The 14,925-nt window shown below is 46.4% G+C and overlaps 1 protein-coding gene across 8 annotated transcripts in view; it reads left to right on the forward strand.

Moving 5' to 3' along the window:
* The first annotated feature begins 7,824 nt into the window (after window positions 1-7,824).
* APBB2 (amyloid beta precursor protein binding family B member 2) overlaps window positions 7,825-14,925 on the forward strand; it is a 392,503-nt gene continuing 385,402 nt past the window's right edge. For 7 of the 8 annotated variants that reach the window (XM_066233440.1, XM_066233436.1, XM_066233444.1 and 4 more), the window contains exon 1: window positions 7,825-8,030. The gene's annotated coding sequence lies outside the window, so the exon portion shown is untranslated. Of the gene's footprint in view, window positions 8,031-9,362; window positions 9,449-14,925 lie in introns of all 8 variants that reach the window. The other variant, XM_066233437.1, reaches the window with a different exon arrangement.

Consider the following 14,925-nt stretch of genomic DNA (forward strand, 5'->3'; position numbering starts at 1 on the left):
AATAAAATACATAAATAATAAATTATAATAGTAATTTTAAGGTAATATAGATCGAGCTGGGCACATTTTTTTTTTTTACAGAGACAGAGAGAGAGTCAGAGAGAAGGATAGATAGGGACAGACAGACAGGAATGGAGAGATGAGAAGCATCAATCATTAGTTTTTCGTTGAGTATTGCAACACCTTAATTGTTCATTAATTGCCTTCTCATATGTGCCTTAACTGCTGGCCTTCAGCAGACCGAGTAACCCCTTGCTCGAGCCAGTGACCTTGGGCTCAAGCTGGTGAGCTTTTGCTCAAACCAGATGAGCCCTCGCTCAAGCTGGCGACCTCGGGGTCTTGAACCTGGGTCTTCCGCATCCCAGTTTGACGCTCTATCCACTGTGCCACTGCCCGGTCAGGCAACATTATTATAAGCTTTATGTGCATTATTATCTCATTGTAGACTTTCAAGAACACTAAATTTTGTGTACTTTGATTATGAACATTTTCAGATGAAAAAACTGAGGTTGTTAAGTCACTTTCTCAAAATCAACAGTAGTATTGTGGTGTAGCCAGGATTTAAACCTGGGTAGCCCAGATATAGCATCTATACTCTTAGATCTATGGTACCACAGATGATCTGGTCACCACCTATCCCTAGGGAAGATGACTAAACTTTTATAGAAGAGATACTATATAAACTTGCGCTTAAAGAATAAGTGGGAATTGCTAGGTAAAAAAGATGTCAAGCCTGATCAGGTGGTGGCGCAGTGGATAGAACATCAGACTGGGACATGGAGGACTCAGGTTCGAAACCCCGAGGTCACCAGCTTGAGTGCAGGCTCATCTGGTTTGAGCAAGGCTCATCAGCTTGAGCCCAAGGTCACTGGTTTGAGCAAGGGGTCACTCAGTCTACTGTAGCCCCCGGTCAAGGCAGATATGAGAAAGCAATCAATGAACAACTAAACAACTAAGGAGCTGCAATGAAGAATTGATGCTTCTCATCTCTCTCCATTCCTGTCTGTCTGTCTGTCCCTATCTGTCCCTCTCTCTGACTCTCTCTCTGTCTCTGTCAAAATAAATAAATAAATAAATAAATAAATAAATAAATAAATAAATGATGTCGAAGGCTCAGTTCAACCTGAGAAGTATGTGTGCAAGGGCAGAAGCATGAAAGGCCATTACCTGTTCCAGGAAGGCCTCCGGAGGCACTGGCTGCTGGTGAAGGGGTGTAGTAGGTGGGGGAAAGGAGTATAAGGAGTATAAGGAGGGTTATGAGCTGAGGGTGGGGAAGTTAAAGGGAAGTAAAAAAATTGAGGTTTGGTTACTTGCTCAAGGTCATACATATGGTAATAAAGGAACCAAATGGAGGTTTGAAATGGAATGGGAGGGGGTTGGCTATGTGAGTCTTTAGGTTTAGTAGTTCAGTTTTTATTCTTAAGCATCTAGAAGTCATCAGTGGTTTGAAAGGAGAGGAGCAACACCATGAGCATCTTTTTAAAGATGGAAGTAACATGAAGGAAGGGCTTGGATTGGAAGTGATGGGTATAATCAAGGTCAGTTAGCAGGATACTGAAATAGTGCATGAAAAGCCAATGAGATCCCTGGGTGGTTGGCTCAGTGGTAGAGCATCAGCCTGGCATGTGGAAGTCCCGGGTTTGATTCCCGGCCAGGACACACAGGAGAAGCGCCCATCTGCTTCTCCACCCCTCCCCTCTCGCTTTTCTCTTTCTCTCTTCTCCTCCTGCAGCCATGGCTTGATTAGAGCGAATTGGCTCCGGGCGCTGAGGATGGCTCCATGGTCTTTGCTTCAGGTGCTAAAAAAATGGCTCTGGTTACAACAGAGCAAGGGCCCTAGATGGGCAGAGCATCACCCCCTAGTGGGCATGCCACGTGGATCCCTGTTGGGCATGCGTGGGAGTCTGTCTCTGGCTTCTTTCCTCTCATTAAGAAAAAAAAAAAAGCCAATGAGGACTGTGGGAATGGGGACAGAGAGGAGGGCCCTGATTTAAGAGACATCCTTGAGGTGGAAACAACAAAGCTTGATGAGTAATTTGAAGTGGGTAGTTGAGGAGGAAGAAAGAACTGACTGACGTTTCTAGTTTGGAAAGCTGAGTAATTGGCGATGTCATTAACTAAAACAGGAATAGAAGGAAGGAAATTATGTGAGGCCTACTAGAAGCTTTACATGTATCACTTCATTTAATCCTAAACATACTGCATGATGGAACGATACCCATTTTATAGGTAAAAAAATTGAGGTTTGGTTATTTGCTCAAGGTCATACATATGGTAAGTAAAAGAGCTGGGTTGTGAAATAAGATCTTACACCAAAGCCCATATTTTTCTTTCTTTCTTTTATTTAGAAAAGCCCATATCTTTCCATGATAGCATTTTACACTCCGATAATCATTTGAGTCTGGAAAAGTAGGACAGGAGCTTAGGAGAAGGGTAGAGCTTGAACATGGTCCTCTCAGAGGAAGAATGGCAGAAAGGGAAGAGAGATTCCGTGTACTGCTGGGATAAAGGACTACAGCAGCCGTGTACCGTCAAATTTTCTGCAGGGATATACTTTATACTTGCACTGTCCAATATAGTAGCCATAAGCCCATGTGGCTATTAAGAACTTGAAATGTACTGGAGTGGCTCTGGTCGAGGCAGAGCGACGCCCCGGAGGGGCAGAGCATCGTCCCCTGGTGGGCAGAGCATCGCCCCTGGTGGGCATGCCGGGTGGATCCCGGTCGGGCGCATGCGGGAGTCTGTCTGTCTCTCCCCGTTTCCAGCTTCAGAAAAATACAAAAAACAAAACAACAACAACAAAAAAAAAAAGAACTTGAAATGTGCCTGACCAGGCGATGGCGCAGTGGATAGAGCGTCAGACTGGGATGTGGAGAACCCAGGTTTGAGACCCTGAAGTCGCCAGCTTGAGCGCGGGCTCATCTGGTTTGAGCAAGGCTCACCAGCTTGAGCCCAAGGTTCCTGGCTTGAACAAGGGGTTACTCACTCTGCTATAGCCCCACGGTCAAGGCACATATGAGAAAGCAATTAATGAACTAAGTTGTCGCAACAAAAAACTGATGATTGATGCTTCTCATCTCTCTCTGTTCCTGTCTGTCTGTCCCTATCTATCCCTCTCTCTGACTCTCTGTCTCTGTAAAAAAAAAAAAACCCAAAACACTTGAAATGTAACTAATTTGACCAAAGAACTGAAATTTTAATCTTAATTTCAATTAATTAGTTTAAAATTATATGTGACCAGTGACTATTGTATTGGATAGTTTAGGCCCAGAGAAACCAGCCAGATATGAAGAAAGTCCATCAGAGGGAGGCCTTACTGGTACCCCTGAAACATCATTAGGTATTTGATCATCTGTCTTACATCTGTGGGGTAAGATTTGTCCCAAGTTTTGGTACCACCATTAGGAAGGGTTCTTTTCCTAATGTGGACAACAAAGTAATTTTAACAAGTCTTATCTTTGGAAGGAGAGTGAGTATAGTACCCTGCTTCCTTTCTTATAGAAGATAAAAATCACAATCATTTTCTCTGTATTTACATGTCTATGTATAAGTGTTAAGAGCTCAAGCTCCAGGCCAGGGGTCCCCAAACTTTTTACACAGGGGGCCAGTTCACCGTCCCTCAGACCACTGGAGGGCCGGACTATAAAAAAAACTATGAACAAATCCCTATGCACACTGCACATATTTTATTTTAAAGTAAAAAAACAAAACGGGAACAAATACAATATTTAAAATAAAGAACAAGTAAATTTAAATCAACAAACTGATCAGTATTTCAATGGGAACTATGCTCCTCTCACTGACCACCAACGAAAGAGGTGCCCCTTCCGAAAGTGCGGTGGGGGCCAGATAAATGGCCTCAGGGGGCCACATGCAGCCCGCGGGCCGTAGTTTGGGGACCCCTGCTCCTGGCCCTAGCTGGTTAGTCCAGTCCATTAGCACAGTCCCGTAAAACCAAGGTTGCAGGTTTGATCCCTGGTCAGGTCAAGCAAGGTACACATGGGAAGCAACCAACAAATGCACAGCTAAGTGAACAACAAATGAATGCTCCCCCCCCCATTTCTCTTAAAACACATACACACAAACAAAAACCCAGGTCTGCCTCAGAATGTGTTGTGTCTTGAGTTAGTTACTTCACATTCTCAAACTTCACTTTCACTACCTGTAAAACAGAGATAACAATAGTATTTTACTCATAGGGTAGTTGTAAAGATTAAATTAAATAATTTATGTAAAACACTTAGCCAGGTATCTAGCACATGCTTACTATTCAGTAAAAGTTAGCTATTCTGTAACTAGTAACTTGTGATGTTTGTACTTTGCACCTCTATGTTTTGACATTTACTCAACTCTATTTTTGCTTAAGTAAAGGCATTCTCCCAGATCTCTAAATGTTAGAACATTCCAAAAAAAGAAATACACATTCGTCAAGATAAAAAGGTAGACAAGGTTTTAAAAAGCAATCTTATTGGAGCATGCATTTTGCAGGTTTTTTTGTATTTCACTTTGATTTCTGTTTTGTTAAAGTATTTTAAATCAGTACAATGACAAATCATAACCCTGATATTTTGTTGTGATCATCATTAAAATTCTCTTGGCTTAACCTCAAATACTAGACTCTAAGTGTTGACTCAAGAGATTCCTTGATGTCTTGAGGTTCTGGAGAATTTCATACTACCTTAACTGAAATATTTAATGCCTACTCTCTGGTTATCTTAGAAGTGGTTGGGTAGATCAAGGACTATTTAAAGACTAATGACTTCAGAAGGAGGAACAAGTAATAGGATCCCTTTTGTTGCCATTGATTTTGTACTTTGTAACCTCTGGATTGAATAAACAGCACTGTAGTATATATAGCCTTGCATTCTGTGTAGTGTTTGGGAAAAAAACCCCCCAAAACCAAACAAAAAAACAAATCTGCTTTTTCATGGATTGAGGTATCAAGAAATCTATGTTCAAATGCCAGGTCTGCCATTGATTTATCTGTTAAGTGAGGAAAAGTCATTTGCCTCTTTGGGCCAGAGGTAAACGTCCTCTGTAAAATGTGTTGATCCAGACTTAATTCTAGAATGACCTAAGTATCCTTCCAAATAAATTTTTTTTGATTATGGCTTTTCTTTTTCCCTTAAAGTTCTTCCAGAGGTAATTTTTACTTTTCATGCTCTTATAAACATGCACTTGGAATATTCTTGGAATGTATCATTTCCTTGAAAAACAATTCATTGGAGAGTCGGTATGAAGGAAAGGAATCTCACTCACAAAAGACATAAATATTGCATGAGGTGGAGAAACGAGAAATTATTTTCTGTATAAACTGAAGTGATAAGGTATAGAGAAACCAATTATTTATTTATAAAATGGGAGCATGGTGGAAGGCTTTATATAGCAGAGCTGACGAGCTGTTACTTATTTAGCAAGGCGGAGTCCTCTCCATACTGCCTCAAAACTGCTATTACTATAAACATTTCTTTCCGTGAGGGAGAAAGAAAATGTGTGCCGGAGGAGGAGGAAGGAAGGAAAGAAGGAAGGGAGGGACGGAGGGAGCAAGGACGCAAAGGAAGGTTAAAAGCCTCCTCTCCACCCCCACCTCCAGCCCCCGCCCGTCTTCTCTGAAAATATACAATTAAGGGAATTTCCTCCTGCAGCCCCGGAACACTCGGCGGCTGTTTCCACGTAACTATTGGGACAGCCAGGCAGGGATTTTGCTTTCTCAGGCGGTGACTTCCCAACTCCTCCTGTGGGTCCCTTGTGGGATGAGGAAAGTCACCCCCACGCCCCAGATAGAACCGGACGCCTGGAAGGCTTGGAACCCGGGCGGGGGTGGGGGTGCAGCGGCCGGTGGAGGGCGCAGAAGCGTTTCCTGGGTGAGCGCGGCGGCCCGGCCCGTTTCCGGAGGGCTGATTGCATCAGGTGTGGAGCTGGGCGCCTCCTCGGCCCAACCTGGCGGCCACTGCGCCTGCGCGTGTCGCCCCGCCCAGCTGCCAGGCACTCCACCGCGGGTTTTCCTCCGGGTCTGGAGGAGACCTAGCTGGTAGAGGCGGGTGCCGTTTACCGCCCCGGGACCCTAAAGAGGGGGTGGCAAGGCAGGACTCGGGGGAACCGCGGGGAGCACTGGGGTTCCAGGGAATAGAGTGCTGCGTAGAGGACCTGCCCGGAAGGCGGAGGCCGGTCCTATCTCTGCTACTGACCGACGGGATGGTCGGGCTAATTTCCTCACCTCTCTGGGCCTGAAAGATGTAGGCTAGAACTAGAGAAGGCTTTCCAGGTCAGAGCCTGCAGTTTTCTAAAGTGGGTTAAGTTTCTCAAAGTAGGCTCCCATTTATCTATAGTCCAGGAGCTCGATAGGCGGATCTTGAGGTGCAGAGACTCAGCCCCAAGAGTGACCACTTTCATGGATTTCTTGGTGGCAAGACTGTTTTTCTTGGCTTTCAGATGAATTGAGAGAAATTGTGCAAACACCAGAAACCCCTCTTCACGAGGCAGCTCCCTCCCACCATTCCTTCCTTCCTTCCAACTCCATTCTTAGTCTGTCAGGATCCCATGATACACTCTTTATACACACCTAGTACTGTAGATTTACTGCTAGCAGTCTTCATGTTTGAAGTGACATTTTTGAATGATTTTTTGATGGCTGTCTGTCCACCTAGCTGGGCTGTAAACTCTATGAAGGCAAGGTCTGGGCTTTTTTATTCCCTGCGATGCCAGCCTTATTGCTGTAAGACCTTCTGGATCCTCAATAAATTCACGGTGTTTGAAAGAATAAAGTAATTCCCATCCCAACAGAATAAAGTCTTCACATGAAGAATAAGGACCAGCTGGTGGGAGTTTATTTGATAAAGGAATACATTTTGAGATTTGGGGATGAGGATGAGTGAGGAGGAGCCATCGTTCATTGTTGCTGTGAATTTACTTTTAGCATAATCTTCCTGCATGAGATATAGGGAAGGTTGTGTGTATGTGTAGAATAATAGTTCTCAAACTGTGGTCCTCAGACCAGCAGCACCAACATCACCCGGTAGCTTGTTAGATACAGATGCTTGAACCCCACCACAGACCTACCCACAGAGACTCCATTTTCATAAATCCTGCAGGGGATTCTGACTCAGGCTCAAGTTTGACAACCACTGCACTGGGGAACAGCAGCCCTATGGATGCTTTGGGGATGTCATTTACAGTGTCTGGGCAGAGCACTGATGACCACTTATGGAGTGCACATTCTTATCAGAACCTTGCTTGTCAGCTTACAATTGAATTAAAGACAATTTTTCTTGGGGGTGAAAAGGAAATTATACCTTTGCCCTCTCCACTGAGGTAATCTTGCTGTGATTTCTCACAACAAGGAATAGTGTGTGTGTGTGTGTGTGTGTGTGTGTCTGGCATATGCCTAGGGTCTGGATAAAGGAGGCAGAAGGAAGGCTGTCTCGCCTACAAGTTGCAGCTGGGAGGGTGTGGGCAGCTTTCTTCTGGGGACGTTTTCCCGTTATAAGGCAATGCAGACATGTGGGAGAAGAAGAGCCAGGGATAAGATGGTCCAACTGCCTTTTGGTGCAGATAGACGCCAGGCCACATGGAGGAAATACCGGGTGCACCCTGACTCTCTGCATTTGGGTCTCCACACCCTAGCCACCACCGCCTCCTTGCCTTTCCAAGATGCTAGCGGGACGGTGCGTCCCAGAGACACCGCAGCCTCTGCCTGCAGGGGTCGCACTAGGAGCGCAGCCCGCCCCTCCTCCCCGGCTCCCGCCTTCGGCCCCGCCTTTCTCCCGTTCGGCCCCCGCCTGGCCGGGCCCCTCCAGCCTCCCCTCGCGCAGCCACCGCCAAAGCCTGGAGAAGTGGAATCTCGCCGGCGTCGCTCCCTGCGCGGGACTCGCGGAGCGGCACTGGGCATGCTCAGTCGCCGGAGCCTGTCCTGGTCGCAAGTAGGAAGCTCGTGCGCTGCACCCGCAGCTGATCCGGGCGCTTCGCGGAGGGCGAGTCTGGAGCAGAGCTGTCGGGCGCCGGAGCTGAGGCGAGCACCGCGCGCACCATCGGTGAGCCTTCACTTTCTTCCTTGCTTTTGCCCTGGACCCTGCGGCGGCCCGGGAATGCTGGTGAGAGATCGGACAGCGGCGTGCCGCGAGTAGCTGCGCGTAGTCCCGGCGGCTGTTCCTCTTCTCCCGGCCCCGAGGGCTGCGCGGCCACTGCCTCCCGCCCAGCCGCAGCCACAGCTGCAGCAGCTGCCGTCGCATCTGCAGCGGGCGCCTGCTGCGGAGTCCTGTGCGCCCCGTGCGCCCTCCGCCCGCGCCGCAGGGCCGGGTGGCACGGCGATTGCGGGCTCTCTCCCTGACTTGCATCCTTCCTGCTTCCCGGCTCCCTTTTTCCTTCGGGAGCCCGGGGTTGGCAGGGCCTGGGCGGCGGAGGCAGGGTTGGAAGGGGTGCGCCGGGTGGGGGCTGCGGAGGGGAAAAGTGAAGGTGGACGCCAGCGCGGAAGCGCACACCCCCTAGCCCTGGACCGGCCTCCGCTGTGCTGCTGGGCTTTCCCTCGCGGAGCGGCAGTGCGCTCCTGCCGGGGAGTTGGAGACGGAGCTGGCTTCTCTGGGGTCGGAGACCAGCCTCTGCGAGATCCAAGGGGGAAAAGTTCATTTCTCCGCCCCGAGACAGAAAGGGTTTTAACTAGAAAATGGCTGTGTAAAGCGGACCGGATCAGGAAAGCTGGCCTTTGGGTCCAGAAAGCCCGTTTGCTGCTCGCGGGACGGAACCGAAGGTTGAACACTAGAAATGACATTTGTGTGATGAAAACCTTGCTGGACCGATGCGTGGATGCGGAGTCCCATAGAAACAATGAAAGGTGATCTCCACATCGGTGCAGAGAGAGCTGAGAAGTCAGGGGCGAAGGGTCGAGGGAGTATGGGACTTGAATTAAAATAAAATAAATTGGAGAAATCAGATTTATAGTTGTGGCCGTTTTGTAGTCAAGTTCTGCGCGATTTAGAGGCACGACTGTCAGAAACGTTTTTGGATGGAACGACTGGTTGGGAAGGACCAAGACTGCAAGGAGAGTAAGGTCCGTGTCGTAAGCTCCGACTAGACTGGGCTCTGGGAGGGCACAGTTTTAAGAAGTCCCTCAGTCACTGGCTTTTACGTTGTGCCTGATGACTTAAAAGATTATCATAAAATGATGCCAGCAGTGGTGTTCAAATTCCAAGAAATGAGGAAACTTTGTGAGGTTGGCATTCTTTTGCCATTTGTTTTAATATTTCACTGATTTAAAAAAACAAACAAACAGCGGCATCCTTATCTGTTGTTCTGGATTTGGGTCGATTAAATCTTTGATTTTTTTTTCACCCTAGTCATGGATTTATATTTCAAATCTTGTCCTGCAGTGCCCATGACAATGAAGAGTATCTGAGAATCACGTAGCTGGCCTTTCAGGAATGAACAATCCTTGAGAGGGGATTTCTTTATGAACGTAGGTAGCAGCTTTGTTGTATTTTCAGTTTGTAGTTTGAAAGCAATATTTGCTCAACACTTGTTTATCATAACTTGCAGAATCCTAGAAATGGCACTGCTTTGAAAAGGATAACATTTGTCAAGAGATTGAGGAACCTCTGTGCTGGGGGAAATGCTGAGAGAACACAGGTGGCAGTAGAGGACAATGGGCTGGTAGTCAGGACACTGGGGTGGGGGGGGACAGATGTAGGATTTCTGTGCTATACTTTTGTCTTTGGCTGGAAAGGTCACTCAGGGTCATCAAACGCTGGGAGGTCCCTAGACGTTTGCTCAGAACCTGTGAGAGAGGACTCTATAAAGTTGAGATTCTTTTCCAGGAAAGATGTTTTTGTGTTATGTGCTTCTCTTTTCCAAAGTGTACTTTTAACTAAGTAATTTGCCTCCATGGAGCCAGCTTGGTCCCACTTTCTGAAACTTTTATAAAGTGGTAGTGGAAAAGCCCTATAAGCTTAAATGGAAAAGACTGGTGTTTTACACTTAACTTGAGCAATGTGATTACTGACAACAAAGTTATTTAGGAAAAGGCTATTAAGCATTGTGAGGATCCATCTGTACAAAGGTAAACTATTTTAGATCTGTTACTTTTTATGTCAGTTTTAAACTTTTGCTGACTTTTCTTTTCCTGCTACCAGAGAAACAATAAACATTGAATCCTTTTTCCTCCCTATTACAGTAGGAATTAATACTGAAAACTTTCCCATAAATGTAGATGATACTTATTTTCATACCCAGGGTTAAGGAAACAGCATTTGTTCAATGCTTACTATGTGTCAAGTCTGCCATTAAGCTCCTTACATATATTATCTAATGTGTTAATATCTTTGACATAAATGTCACCTTCCCAAGAAAACCCCTTTAAGAAGGTGGGAAGTTCTTTGATTGCATAACAATAGAATTTTATTTTAATTTTTTTGTATTTTTCTGAAGCTGGAAACGGGGAGAGACAGTCAGACAGACTCCCGCATGCGCCCTACTGGGATCCACTCGGCACGCCCACCAGGGGCGACGCTCTGCCCACCAGGGGCGAGGCTCTGCCCCTCCGGGGCATCGCTCTGCCACGACCAGAGCCACTCTAGCGCCTGGGGCAGAGGCCAAGGAGCCATCCCCAGCGCCGGGCCATCCCTGCTCCAATGGAGCCTTGGCTGCGGGAGGGGAAGAGAGAGACAGAGAGGAAGGAGGGGGGTGGGGGTGGAGAAGCAAATGGGCGCCTCTCCTACGTGCCCTGGCCAGGAATCGAACCCGGGTCCCCCGCATGCCAGGCCAACGCTCTACCGCTGAGCCAACTGGCCAGGGCCAACAATAGAATTTTAAAGTTTTATCTCATATGAGAACATTTTCAACTGGCTTCATTATTATTCAATAAGCATTCTCTTGTAAAACATCTTTGATCTGTGATTTAGAATTGAATTTGATTGGAACAGCCTGTCTTCAAAATGATTTGAAAATTTTTAAGAAGCTTCTATCCAGATTTAAAAAAAAATTTTATTTATTGATTTTAGAGAGAAAGAGGAAGGGGAAAGAGAGAGAGAGAGACATTGATTTGTGTTTCCACTTATTTATGCATTCGTTGGTTGATTCTTGTGTGTCCTGACTGAGGATCAAACCTGCAACCTTGGCATATCAGGACAACAATCTAACCAACTGAGCTACCTGGCCAGGGCTCTGTCCAGATTAAAAACTGTTTTGTGTTCATTTATTTTCTATAATATTGTACTACCAACAAATAACCTCAAATGTAAGGAAAGTAAATCCAGGTTACCCATTTTCATTTTAATGTGTTATTAGTGCATATTCTGCATGTTATATATGTGTTGGCATTTCAGTGGAAATGGATTTTAGAAGCAGAGTAACAGATTCTCCATAATTAAAGGTCTCCGGGGATTTGGTGGAAAGACTTCCAACCAGGGACTTGCATGACTTGCCTTTTGAGACAGGCTCATCTACTACTTTAATTTACTGTGTGACCTTGGGGAAGTCAGTACACTTCTCTGGGCCTCAGTTTTTCCCATTTGTAAAATGTGGGAGTAGCCAGAGAATGTACCCTCTTGGTGTCTGTTGAGTCCTCTTGTCCTGGCCGACGGGTCTGTGACACAGCCATTTGTAGAGGGTGACTTCGTCTCAAGTATTGGATGAAGCTGATTTTGTGTTTCACTACGTCTGGCCTGTCAGCTTTGTTAAATGCCCTTCTGTTTTGGCCAATTCCTACCCTTTTTTTCAGTTTTTACTTGTTAAAGAATGATTGTCCTAAAATTAACTCTTTGTGCCCTGACCTGACCAAGACGAGGTAGGAGATAAAGTAATGATTAGATTTGGGTAAAGCACATTGGATATTTAAAACTTTTATAGCATCTGGCCCTGGCCGGTTGGCTCAGCGGTAGAGCGTCGACCTGGCGTGCGGGGGACTCGGGTTTGATTCCCGGCCAGGGCACATAGGAGAAGCGCCCATTTGCTTCTCCACCCCCACCCCCTCCTTCCTCCTTGTCTCTCTCTTCCCCTCCTGCAGCCAAGGCTCCATTGGAGCAAAGATGGCCCGGGCGCTGGGGATGGCTCCTTGGCCTCTGCCCCAGGCGCTAGAGTGGCTCTGGTCCTGGCAGAGCGACGCCCGGAGGGGCAGAGCATCGCCCCCTGGTGGGCAGAGCATTGCCCCTTGTGGGCGTGCCGGGTGGATCCCGGTCGGGCGCATGCGGGAGTCTGTCTGACTGTCTCTCCCCGTTTCCAGCTTCAGAAAAATACAAAAAAAAAAAAAAACTTTTATAGCATCTAACAAGGGAGATGCCACTCTTGGGCAATCTGCAAAAGAAGCCTCCACGGAGCTGCAGAGGAGGGTGTCCTACTCCTTTGTTGCTGAGCCCACCCACATGACATTTTGGCAAGCCTTTCCCATGTCCCTGCCCTCCCCAGCCCTCATTAGAAGTGCGGCCCTGGTTTCTGGCTCACAACCATCATTTCATGTTTACGCCATCACTGGGTTGGGTAGGTGTCCATGGTCAGCTGCTCTGGTAGCGAGTGATGGCTGTTGGAATGTGCCCACACGCTGTTGGCAAGATCATGAACCTTTTTTTTTTTTTTTTTTTGGCAAGCTGTGATGGGCCAGAAAATAAAGGAAACCGATCCCATTTGGTGTTTTTAGTGCACTTTGCTTTCCAGATGCTCACAAAACTCAGCCTCATTAACCTTTAAGTGAGGTAGGTAAGGAGAAACCAGGGTTGTTACTGAATTTAAATAATTGATAATAAATGGATAGTGAGTCTGGAGCTTCTGAGCATAACCAGGCTCCAGATTTACTGAGCTCCTGCTAGGAGTGGAGGAGCCACTCGACGCCCTGGGGGAGAGCTGGGAGTGAGGAAGAACGGAGAGGGCAGAGAGTCAAGTCATCACGGCTTGGCAAGAAGTAAGAAGCCTGAATCCATATTAGAGTCCTTTGGGTGTAGAGTTACAGGAGACATTCCTTTCTTCATAATCTTATTTCCTTAATATGTGTATCTTATGCAGTCTTCTAAGCATTGAACAAAGATCAGGACAGGAAACAAGTCCCAATGTATATAGTTCATTGGTGTATGAACTATACAGAGTCATATGGACAAAGAGGGGGAGAGAACATGGGAAAAAATGAATGGTATGGGATTATGATTGAAGTTTTTCTGTATTGTTTATTAGTGATTTGAGAGGGGCTAAAAATAAAGTGAACCATATTGTCCTTTGCCTCTAATAGAAATCTTGCAGAATTTGGTCTGTTTGGTAATAAGTGAGGTTTTTGAAGTGCAGCTCTACTGGAAAGTATGCTGTAGAAGAGCTTGAAGTTAGAGGAAGAGCGGTTTTGTTCTTTTCTTTTAAAGTTGCCTGCAAAGAACGCGGTTTGGGAACTGCGCTAGACATGTGCGCTTAGGAGGACGTGGTTGGGGGGAATTTGCAGAGAGTGAGGGAAATGCATAGCATTAGTGGTGGTGTGGGCCACAGCCTTTACAAAGCCGCCTCCCGGTGTATCAGAGCTTAGAAGCTCTATAATTTAAAAGTAACTGAGTGTCTACTGCGGGCGTCCCCAAACTATGGCGGCCCCCTGAGGCCATTTATCCAGCCCCCACTGCACTTCTGGAAGGGGCACCTCTTTCATTGGTGGTCAGTGAGAGGACCACTGTATTTGGCAGCCCTCCAATGGTCTGAGGGACAGTGAACTGGCCCCCTGTGTAAAAAGTTTGGAGACCCCTGGTACTGTATGCAAAGCACAATGCTAGGCCCGCTGGCTGTTGTCTCGTGGTGACATTTTTGCTGTCCTTATAAAAATGATAATGATGACAATGCAGTGACTGCTTTATGAGTGTGTTCAAATTAGAAGATGTGTCCTTTTCTCTGAGATTATACCCTTCTGATTTGGGGGTAAGATTTTTTTTTTTAAATGAATTGATGGGAATATTTTTACTTGGCAGCTTAATGGTCCATGAAATTGATAAGTCTGGGAATCCAGGCCTGAGATGTAGACAGCCCTGCCCTCAGGTCAAGTTGGAGAGTGGAGGCCAGGTCAAACTGGAGCTTGTAGGGGGGCGGATGGGGCCTCTGGGCCTTCCAGGAATGTAGTCACTGGTCCAGACCCAAGGACCTGGGAACTGAGAAGAAACTCATTCTGAAAGTGCTCGGGAAACCAGCGACTATTTTTGAATGACAGCCTAAGAATGACGAGGAAAGTGCCAGGATGAAACATCAGGGTCTGGGAGAGCAGGAAGGGCGAGTGTCTGAAATGTGAATTTAGCAGGCCTACGGTGATGGATCTTGATGTTTGTTGCACGGCACGCAGGCCTCTTTCTGCCCAAACAGCACGCTTTAGCAGTTGGGAGTTGGGAGTCTAGGAAGTGTTGATGGAATCAGCCGTGGAACAGGGAGTTGTGTGATAGCCAGTTTGGTTTGGACCAGTGCCATGTCATACCCTCCAGGGTGAGCCTTGATGAATCTCTAGAGGACGCTTAAGAATAATGTGCTCATGGAATTGCAAAACTTAAATTCATTCTGAGTTTTAAATAGTAGCTTAAGAAAATAATGTATTGGCCCTTGCCAGATGTCTTAGTTGGTTAAAGCATTGTCCCCGTATGCGAAGGTGGTGGGTTTGATTCCCGGTCTAGGCACTCAGAGGGACAGATCGATTTTTCTGTCTGTCTGTCTGCCTGTCTCCTTCCCTCCCCCTTTCTCTTGCTCTAGAATCATAAATACATTTAAAGAAAGAAAATAGTATATTGCTGGTAATACTTTAAAAATCTGTGCTTAGTGATCCCTGGATCCCATGGGTCATAATAATATATTATTAATATTATTGTGGAGCTCTTATTTTGTACTAATATCTTTATAGCTGTTACCTTATTTAATTCTCACAAAATACTCTGGTACCATTCCCATTTTAGAGATAAGGAAATTGGGATTCTTTTTACTGAAGACTGGACATTGGACTGT

This window comes from Saccopteryx bilineata, chromosome 5, assembly GCF_036850765.1.
Source record: "Saccopteryx bilineata isolate mSacBil1 chromosome 5, mSacBil1_pri_phased_curated, whole genome shotgun sequence".
Lineage (NCBI taxonomy): Eukaryota > Metazoa > Chordata > Mammalia > Chiroptera > Emballonuridae > Saccopteryx > Saccopteryx bilineata.